The sequence below is a fragment of the Schistocerca gregaria genome, chromosome 8, assembly GCF_023897955.1.
Source record: "Schistocerca gregaria isolate iqSchGreg1 chromosome 8, iqSchGreg1.2, whole genome shotgun sequence".
NCBI classification, from domain to species: Eukaryota; Metazoa; Arthropoda; class Insecta; order Orthoptera; family Acrididae; genus Schistocerca; species Schistocerca gregaria.
The window spans coordinates 43,002,257-43,013,168 of NC_064927.1; the positions used below are offsets into that span (position 1 = coordinate 43,002,257).

Sequence of the window (10,912 nt, forward strand, 5' to 3'; positions counted from 1 at the left end):
AAATTATTATTTTCAAATCAACAGCTCATTGCATGCACTCCTTACTAGAAACATGAATAATCTCCACAAAAATTTGGAAGTTAATTACTTTGGTGCAATAAAGTCTCGATCATTCAGGAAAACGGATTTTCAATAACTTGTCAGCAGCCATAAAAGTTTTACTACTGTCAAAATTCATTTTAAGAGCAGCCTAAAGGATTTATTTAACCATCTCCTCCGACACCATTAATGAATTGAATTTTTTAGTAGAACTAGGGCGTGCGCGATTGAGAGTGAGTGAGGAGTGAGTGAGTTAGAATAAGAGAGAGAGAGAGAGAGAGAGAGAGAGAGAGAGAGAGAGAGAGAGAGAGTGGGGGGGGGAGGGTGTCAAATAATACGAGTACGATCAGAAGTACGTTTAAATTTTCATCCCTCATTTCACGTCGATGATCAGTCCACTTGCGATCTGTGGAAGGTAAATTAGCATATTAGTTTCCCACTGAACATCTCCTCATTATGGATCATTTGCAACAGAAACTACATATAGTCTAATCTAACCGTCTTGTCTGTCCTATCCCTGTTGAAGGGTACACATGAGACAGATGCCTTCTTATTGTTGTTGTTGTGGTCTTCAGTCCAGAGACTGGTTTGATGCAGCTCTCCATGCTCCTGTATCATGTGCAAGCGCCATCTCCCAATACCCACTGCAACCTACATCCTTCTGAATCTGCTAGTGTATTCATCTCCTGGTCTCCCTCCTCGACCTTTACCCTCCGCGTTGCCCTCCAATACTAAAATGGTGATCCGCTGATGCCACAGAACGTGTCCTACCAACCGATTCCTTCTTGTAGTCAAGTTGTGCCACAAAGTTCTCTTCTCCCCAATACTATTTAATACCTCGTCATTAGTTAAGTGATCTACCCATCTGATCTTCAGCATTCTTCTGTAGCACCTTATTTCTAAAGCCTCTAGTCTCTTCTTATCCAAACTCTTTATCGTCCATGATTCACTTCCATACATGGCTACACTCCATACAAATACTCGGATAACACACTTCCTGATACGTAAAGCTTTACTCGATGTTAACAAGTTTTTCTTCTTCAGAAACACTTTCCTTGCCATTGCCAGTATACAATTTATATCCTCTATACTTCGACCGTCATCAGTTATTTTGCTCCCCAAATACCAAAACTCCTTTACTACTTTAAGTGTCTCAGTTCCTAATCTAATTCCTTCAGCATCACCAAACATGTTTCGACTACATTCCATTATCCTCGTTTTGCTTTTATTGATGATCATCTTATATCATTCTTTCAGGACACTCCACTCCATTCAGCTGCTCTTCCAGGTCCTTTGATGTCTCTGACAGAATTATGTCATGAGCGAACCTCAAGGTTTTAATTTCTTCTCCATAGATTTTAATTCCTACTTCGATTTTTATCTTTTTTTCCTTTACTGCTTGCTCAATAAACATATTGAATAACATCGGCGATTGACTAGAACCGCATCTCACTACCTTCCCAACCACTGCTTCCCTTTCATGCCCCCTGACTCTTGCAACTCCCATCTGGTATGTGTACAAATTGTAAATGGCCTTTCACTCACTGCATTTTACCACTGCCACTTCAGTATTTGAAAGAGTTTTCCAGTCAACATTGTCAAAAGATTTCTCTAAGTCTACAAACGCTAGAAACGTAGGTGTGCCTTTCTTTAATCTAGCTCTTAAGAGAGGACGTAGAGTCAGTATTGCCTCATGTGTTCCAGTATTTCTACGGAATCCAAACTGGTATACCCCGAGGTCGGCTTCTACCAGTTTCTCCATTCGTCTGTAAAGAATTGGCTTTAGTATTTTGCGCCTGTGACTTACTAAACAAATAGTTCGATAATTTTCACATCTGTCAACAACTGCTTTCTTAGAGATTGGAATTATTATATACTTCTTGAAGTCTGACGGTATTTCGCCTGTCTCATACATCTTGCTCATCAGATGGTAGAGTTTAGTCAGGACTGGCTCTCCCACGGGTGTCAGTAGTTATAATGGAATGTTGAATACTCCAGGGGCCATGTTTCGGCGTAGGTCTTTCACTGCTCTGCCAAACTCTTCACGCAGTATATCATCTCTTATTTCATCTTCATCTACATGCTCTTCCATTTCCAAATTCTGTTTTCAAGCACATTGCCCTTGTATAGATCTTCTATATACTCCTTCCACCTTTCTGCTTTCCCTTCTTCGCTTATAACAGGGTTTCCATCTGAGCTCTTGATATGCATACAAGTGGATCTCTTTTCTCCAAAGCTTTTATTTTTATTTATTTATTGTTCCGTGGGACCATATTAAGGAGAAATCTTCATGGTCATAGAACGAGTCAATACATGAAATTATAACACGATAGTAGAAACAGATAAAATGAAATATAAAAACATATTAAGGCGACAAGTCGTAAGTTTAAATAAAGAAAATTAACTAAGTAACACTGAAATTTGCATAATTTTTTAGCTCTTCCAGGAGCTCCTCGACAGAATAGAAGGAGTGAGCCATGAGGAAACTCTTCAGTTTAGACTTCAAAGATTTTGGGCTACTGCTAAGATTTTTGAGTTCTTGTGGTAGCTTATTGACAATGGATGCAGCAGAATACTGCACTCCTTTCTGCACAAGAGTCAAGGAAGTGCATTCCACATACAGATTCGATTTGTGCCTAGTATTAACTGATTGAAAGCTGCTAACTGTTGGGAATACGCTAATACTGCTAACAATAAACAACATTAAAGAAAATATATGCTGTCAGGGCAATGTCAGAATTCCCAGACTATTGAATAGGGGCCAACAAGAGGTTCTCGAACCTACACCCCATATAGTTCGAACAGCCCGTTTTGAGCCAAAAATACCCTTTTTGAATCAGAAGAATTACCCAAAGAATATAATACCATACGACCTAAGCGTATGAAAATATGCGAAGTAGACTATTTTCCATGTTGAACTGTCACTAATTTCAGATACTGTTCTAATGGTAACTAAAGCAGCATTTAGTTTCTGAACAAGATCCTGGACATGGGCTTTCCACAACGGCTTACTATATATCCGATCGCCTAGGAACTTTAACTGTTTCGTCTCGCTTATAACATGCCCATTCTGTCTGATCAAAATATCGGTCCTTGTTGAATTGTGAATTAGAAACTGCAAAAACTGAGTCTTACTGTGATTTAGCATCAAATTGTTATCCACAAGCCATCAACTTAATCCATTAACTACATTATTTGATACTGTTTCAGTATTACACACAAGATCCTTCACTGCCAAGCTGGTGTCATCAGCAAACAGAAATATTTTTGAATCACCTGTAATACTAGAGGGCATATCATTTATATAAGTAAGAAACAACAGTGGCCCCAGAACCGACCCTTGGGGGAATGCCCTCATAACAGAGCCCCATTGCGAATGATTATCACTACCACTCTCAATATCGCAGAGAATTACCTTCTGCTTTCTGTTCTTAAAGTAAGAGGGGAACCAATTGTATGCTACTCCCTTACTCCATAATGGTCCAACTTGTGCAGTAATATTTTGTGGTCAACACAGTCAAAAGCCTTCGTTAAATCAAAGAAAACAACTAGCGTTCGCAACCTTTTATTTTATCCGTCCAAAATCTCACAGAGAAAAGAGAATATAGCATTTTCAGTTGTTAAACCATTTCTGAAACCAAACTGTACATTTGACAGCAAATAATGTGAATTTAAATGCTCCAGTAACCTTGTATATACAACCTTCTCGATAACTTTAGCAAACTCCGATGGCATGGAAATAGGTCTAAAGTTGTCAACATTATCCTTGTCTCCCTTTTTATAAAGTGGCTTCAGTAGAGAGTACTTTAATCGGTCAGGAAACCGACCACCGCTAAAGGAAAAGTCACAGATATGGCTAAGTACTGGGCCAACATACACAGAACAATACTTCAGTATTCTGCTAGATACCCTGCCATATCCATGAGAGTTCTTGGTCTTTAGTGATTTAATTATTAACTCAATCTCCCTCTTGTCAGTATCATGGAGGACCGTTTCAGGTAACAGTCTCGGAACACTTTTTTCTAAGAGCGCTATATGATTCCCTGTTGGGGCTAGGTTTCTATTTAGTTCACCTGGTACATTCAGAAAGTGATTATTAAATACTGTACATATATGCGACTTATCAGTAACACGAACATTCCCACTACGCACTGATTCTATATCGTCGACCTGTCTCTACAGACCAGCCACTTCGTTTACGACTGACCATATGGTTTTAATTGTATCCTGAGACGTAGCTATTCTATCTGCATACCACTTTTCCATACCAGTTTACATATGATTATATGAATTAAGGAGATCTACCAACATCCTTTTACTTGCACAATCACTTTACAATTAATATTGAAATCACCACATATAAATAATTTTTTGTATTTCCTACAAAGTGTACCAAAAACCTCCTCTAGCTTTAGCAAAAATGTTGTGAAATTGGCGTCTGTCCCTCTATAAATAACAATTAGAAGTTTAGCTCCATTAAATTTAACCATACCTTCACAACATTCTAACACCTTTTCAGTGCAGTACTTAGAAACATCAATTGACTGTAATGGGATGCTGCTTTTCACATACATGGCTACTCCCCCACATCGAAAAGAGCTCCAAGAAAAGCTGCCAGCCAACCTGTATTCTGGTAAAGGAAGCCTCTGAATTATCTCCTTATTTAAGAAGTGCTCAAATATACCAATAATTTCAGAGTCAACATCTATAAGCAGTTCACTAACTTTATCTCTAACATCTTGTATATTTTGATGAAATATACTAATTCTCTCATTACTTGGATACTTAAGCTTTGTCAAAAGTGGATCTTTTGTTAGAGAGACTTCCCTTAAGCAGGAACACCTATCAGCTGACTGGTGCAGCTCTAACATCAACTACTGCAGGAATTTTCCCATGAGTGATCCCACCACCTCGATCTATGCTGTCACTTTAATTTTCCTGTAGGCGGTGTTTATCTTACCCATGGTGATTTTCGCCTCTACATCCTTACATTTGTCCTCTAGCCATCCCTGCTTAGCCACTTTGCACTTCATGTCGATCTAATTTTTGAGACGTTTGTATTCCTTTTCGCCTGCTTCATTTACTGCATTTTTATATTTTCTCCTTTCATCAATTGAATTCAATATTTCTTCTGTTACCCAAGGATTCCTACTAGCCCTCGGCTTTTTGCCTACTTGATCCTCTGCTGCCTTCACTACTTCATCCCTCAAGGCTACCCATTCTTCTTCTACTGTATTTCATTCCCCCATTCCTATCAATTGTTCCCTTATGCTCTCCCTGAAACTCTGTACAACCTCTGGTTCTTTCAGTTTATCCAGGTCCCATCTCCTTAATTTCCCACATTTTTGCAGTTTCTTCAGTTTTAATCTACAGTTCATAACCTATAGATTGTGGTCAGAGTACACATTTGCCCCTGGAAATGTCTTACAATTTAATACCTGGTTTCTTACCATTATATAATCTATCTAAAATCTTGCAGTATCTCCAGGTCTCTTCCACGTATACAACGTTCTTTCACGATTCTTGAGCCAAGTGTTAGCAATGATTAAGTTATGCTCTGGGCAAAAACCTACCAGGCGGCTTCCTCTTTCATTTCTTACCACCATTCCATATTCACCTACTACGTTTCCTTTTCTTCATTTCTCTACTATCAAATTCCAATCACTTGTCACTATTCTATTTTCATCTCCCTTCACTATCTGAATAATTTCTTTTATCTCATCACACATTTCATCAATTTCTTTCTCATCTGCGGACTACTTTTAAGATTATGGTAGGTGTGGTCTTCATGTCTATCTTGGCCACAATAACGCGTTCACTGTGCTGCTTGTAGTAGCTAACCCGCATTCGAATTTTTTTTTTATTCATCATTAGACCTACCCATGCGTTAGGTTCATATTGGCCTTCCTAATACTTAAATCTATATTCGATGTTAACAATGACGCCGGTGGATAGACTATATGAAATTACTGATCGTCGATAAAGTCGCGAATATAACCGACATGCTATTGGGCCCTTCGCAGGGAAAGGGTTTTCGCCGCAAAAAGCGGGAAACTGGAATCCAGCAAATGAGTAAAAAATATATATTCGGTGACAAAAAATTAGTGTACGTACACAACAATAGACTGGGATTTCTGTATTACATAAAGCAGTTTTTGTAATTGTATCTTGCAGCTTTAGTTATTTTTAATTAAAAGAGATTTTAAAAGGACAGAAAGAGCGTTTTGGTCTACGCTACACATCGTTCTGTTAGTATAGTCTTGACTTCGTAATCACTTTCGTGGACTTCTGCAACTCTCAATCAAAATCTCCAACCTAATCGAGACAATACGCTACGATACAGCCGACATGATGACAAGAGAATGGGCTACATCAAACTCGAAGTAATTTTATATAGATAATGATCTCAATGACCTGTGTACGTCTAATATAAAAGATCTCCTAACCATTCTCCTCAAATAGATCGCCATCTTCACTTGACCTTTAACTGAAACTGTTTCAGAATTAAAGACTGAATTCAAAGAAAATTTGGCTTCCAGTCACAAAACTAGAAAAATAAAAATAATAAAAGTGAGAATGTGAAACAGGTTAGCAATAACCACAAACAGGAGATTCTACAGAAAATCAAAGTGAGAAAGGAAATTATTAATATTATCGACCGTTTAGGAACACTATGCTACGAAAGGGATGAAACCACATATAGAATAACTGGTGGAAAAGTTAGTGTGTTTTAAAATTAAATCCAAACAACAATTAGAGAAAAATATATCGAAGCTAAGCCTATATTACGAAAAATTGCTAAATCTCGAGGCAAATTGTGTCCTCCAGTATTTGATGAAATGCTTGTGCTCCTAGCACGGATAAAACAGGATCTACAGCATCTACAGAAACTTCGGATATGTGTTTCATATTTCATCCAAGCCTACAGTCTATAAATACTAAAACAAAATACCACTACAGGGAAACTACCTACGAAGAAGTTCTTGGTAAAACTATGTAGCTGTAGTTGCCTTGGACTAACGACGTGTGATTATCAATGTAACCTGTACAGACTGTACGCTTTCCAAAGCTGTTATCCATGAAAAAGCTAAACGACGTTTCGTGAACAAAACACAATTTAAGACCGGACCACTAATAAAATTATCTGACAATAGGCACTGTTGAAAATTTGTGCCAGACCAGGATTACCACCCGAGTCTCCTGGTTACTAGGGAGAGGCAATGATCACTGTGTCCGAATTACGCAGTGGTCAACATAATAGCACGAACTGCCCGAGCATGCCGTTCGTCAGATCCAAATTCTCAATTTCTCCATAGACTGCTAATGCAGTGCTCCTTGAACATTATCCTCCTCGCCTTAATTAAACAGACACAGAATATATACAAGCTTGGCCTTACGAACATTGCAGACGCCGTCTATGCAACACGCGTCACACTTCAAAGAGTTTACCAATACATTGCATTGTTTACTATCGACCACGGATCAAGCAACGTAAAAAGCACTGCGTCTACTGAGATCATGATTCAGAGTTTTTTTTTTTTTTAAAAAAAAAGAAACTAATAAGTCGCCTACATATTATAGTTGCTGCCGAAAGAGGAGAATCACTATTTTCCCACAAACGGAAATATAGTTAAAATTACGCTTCTAATTCGGCTAGTTTCGGCGGTTACTAAAATTTGTAGTGAAAGTTACATAGGGAACTCTCCCGTCCCCCCACCAGAAACGTAGTTTTCGTCGCTGTTGTGCGACTTTTGTACACAGCCAGAGAAAGTGTGTTAAACATGGCGCGGACGGAAACACTAGGCTACGCTACAGGGAAATCTGCTTACACAACGTTTACTCGGCATTAATAATCGTTGGCGTAAACATCTCTCAATCAAATTACCCCCTTCCAACCTAACTTAGATCTCGGGCTACACTGCCCATAGGCCTGTCATCACAACCAAAATTTCAGTGTGTGGGGGATATCCTGTATTTCTCGCTAATCTCTCTCTAGGCAAAAATGTCAGTTATTGTAGATTGGTGGCAGTCTCAACTACAAGATTTACTAATGATAAACACTATTGAGGCGGCTCGTAATTTTAGAATAGTTCTCTTCGTCTTACTTGGCATAAATTGTTCGCTGGCGTCCCAGCAGCTAGCTCCTTCAGTGTCTGCTTCTGCCATCGCACCACGCCAGTCTGTTGTTATCCTAGCAGACAGAACGCACCGCACATCCGACAACTTCGGAACCACTCAACTGGCCAGTTAGCAACTGAGCCGAACACTGTTTATACCGTCAAAGGAAAACTATGCAAAGATGTACACTCGAATGGCACGACTGAGTAGTACACACACACACAAACACACAAACAGTAATATCTGTAGAACGTCCATCGACACGCGCAGAACGAAATTCTTCTCGCGAACGTACAGCGTCTCCGAAAAAAATCTCGTGACTATATTCCGGCGTTACGGCCAGGTTCTCATTCAAATGAGCAAAAAATGTTATATATTTTTTTTGAGACAGTGAAAATACACTTGAAGGATCTGTTTGGGAGTTACGAGTGATCATACTATGAGCTTTATTTTAGATTTTCAGTAAAAAAAAAAATGGCGCCCGCAATTATGATTTGATCACGCGGACTGCGTGCAGTGTGGCCTCTCAGATGTTACCTGAAATCAAAAATGGATGACATCAGTTGATACTAAATTACTTCTCTGAAATTGAAAATGGAAAACATCAGTCGATGTTACATAAAATTTATGGGAGCGCATACCTAACCGCAATGAAACAACCGTAAATTTAACGATACGGTACTAATTCGAACTCTGAGTTCGATTTTTTGGGTGGTTTATTTCACTCCTTATGCCTTCACAAAAATTACTTAATATTAATCAGTGTCATATATTATAGGTATAAGCTCCTAAGAAAAGTGTTTACTTTTCTGGGTCAGAGGTAGAAGTTAAGAGATTGAACCATTTTTAGTTAATGCTGCATGCCGTTCTGAGAAAATTGTTTCTCCAAAAAAAAAAAAAAAAAAAAAGTTCAACGTCTAGGGAAACCTTTTAGTTATATTATTACTTCGATTTGCATGAACTGAGGGTTAAATGTATATTTTTTATATTTTTAATGTCGCTGAACACGAATCTGCAGTAAGATTTTCAATATTCAAAACGGCTAATGCAATACGGAGAGCACAGGATTATGCTTTGTCCAATTTTTACCAAAAATGCATTTTCGTTATTTACGTTTAGTGTGCAATCCAAGGAGCACTTTTCAACCCTTCCTCTGGCTGGAATTGTTCCTAGATAGCAACTCCCTGTTCTTCTTGGCAGGAAAAGCCGATCTGTCTAACCTGGATATGCAGCACTCGTTATTCGTCAGTGTTATCGGCGAGTATGTTTGCAGTATGAATCATTTTGTGCACGTGCGTCACGGGACGAGCTTTGATCTACATCTATATGGATACTCTGCAAATCACATTTAAGTGCCTGGCAAAGGGTTCTTCGAATCCCCTTCACAATTGATAGTTAATTGAAACCCTCAGCTGCCGACAGGTGTTGTTGATACACTTCGATGGGGACAGCTGAAAATGTGTGCCCCGACCGGGACTCGAACCCGGGATCTCCTGCTTACATGGCAGACGCTCTATCCATTTGAGCCACCGAGGACACAGATGAATACCGCGACTGCCGGCATTTATCCCTTACACGCTTCCCGTGAGACTCACATTTCCAACCGGCCACAATCCACAAACGTAATGTACGTAATAGGTGTTTGCCCATCCACTCAATACTGGCCCACACTAAGGTGACGATTCCCGTAAGATTTCGGGCAATCTGTGCGCATTCGCACAGACGAAGGTCAATGGCTGGGTAACGTTTAACCATATATATGAAGATAGTAACTGTTCTCGAAAGAACAGGCGCCACTGACGACCGGGCAGCTTCTCTAGAATACATGGTAGACCGGCCTATGTGGCCGAGCGGTTCTAGGCGCTTCAGTCGGGAGCCATGCGACCGCTACGGTCGCAGGTTCAAATACTGCCTCGAGTATGGATGTGTGTGATGTCCTTAGGTTAGTTAGGTTTAAGTCGTTCTAAGTTCTAGAGGACTGATGACCTCAATTGTTAAATCCCATAGTGTTCAGAGTCATTTGAACCATCAGTACCTGTGCGTACACACTACTTACATTAACTTATGCTAAGGACAACAAACACACACAACGATGCCCAAGGGAGGACTCGAACCTTCAACGGGGGGAGCCGCGCGAACCGTGACAAGGCGTTTGAGACATGGCGGATACCCCGCGCGGCTCATGGCAGTCGTGACACTGCTTCAAACAATGGGCTGTAGAAACTTTTTTAAAGCACCGATTAAAAAAAAAACTTTTCCGTTCCAAGAGTCTGGACAAGTACACCTTAAAAAAAATGCAACTACAAAGAAATTGAATTTTCGAACTTTTTGGATGAGAACCTGTCCCTATGGAACACCGTTGATAAAATGTCACAGGGATTATGTACTCAGGTTTCACATGTGGATTAACAATTCCTAATCGAGGAATTTGCATCTCCCACCTTGGAATTCTCAGTACAGAATTTTTATCCATTACGAGATTCTCAGCCACTTGCAGAAGTGATTTCCCGTGATTCTGCAAAACTTTTCCGTTAGCCAATCGTAGCAACTATAATATTTGGTTCCTGGTGCATGACATGTCTCTTAACTTAAAGTGACCAACTCATTTGCATAAAGAGCTAACTTATCATCCGCTTCTTTACTTGCGTAGACCGTTTATGGTCTTCAAAGATTTTTTTTCTTTAATCGTTTTTTTATGTCTTTTATAAACTGCAACACTTTCTAAACTTAACGCCATTGAAGCATGGTCTTTTAC

The 10,912-nt window shown here is 39.4% G+C and overlaps 1 non-coding gene across 1 annotated transcript; it reads right to left on the reverse strand.

Annotated features, from left to right (window-relative positions):
• Window positions 1-9,619: 9,619 nt before the first annotated feature.
• Window positions 9,620-9,693, reverse strand: Trnat-ugu (transfer RNA threonine (anticodon UGU)). The gene has a single exon. It is a non-coding gene; the product is annotated as a tRNA-Thr (tRNA).
• Between the last annotated feature and the right edge of the window lie 1,219 nt (window positions 9,694-10,912).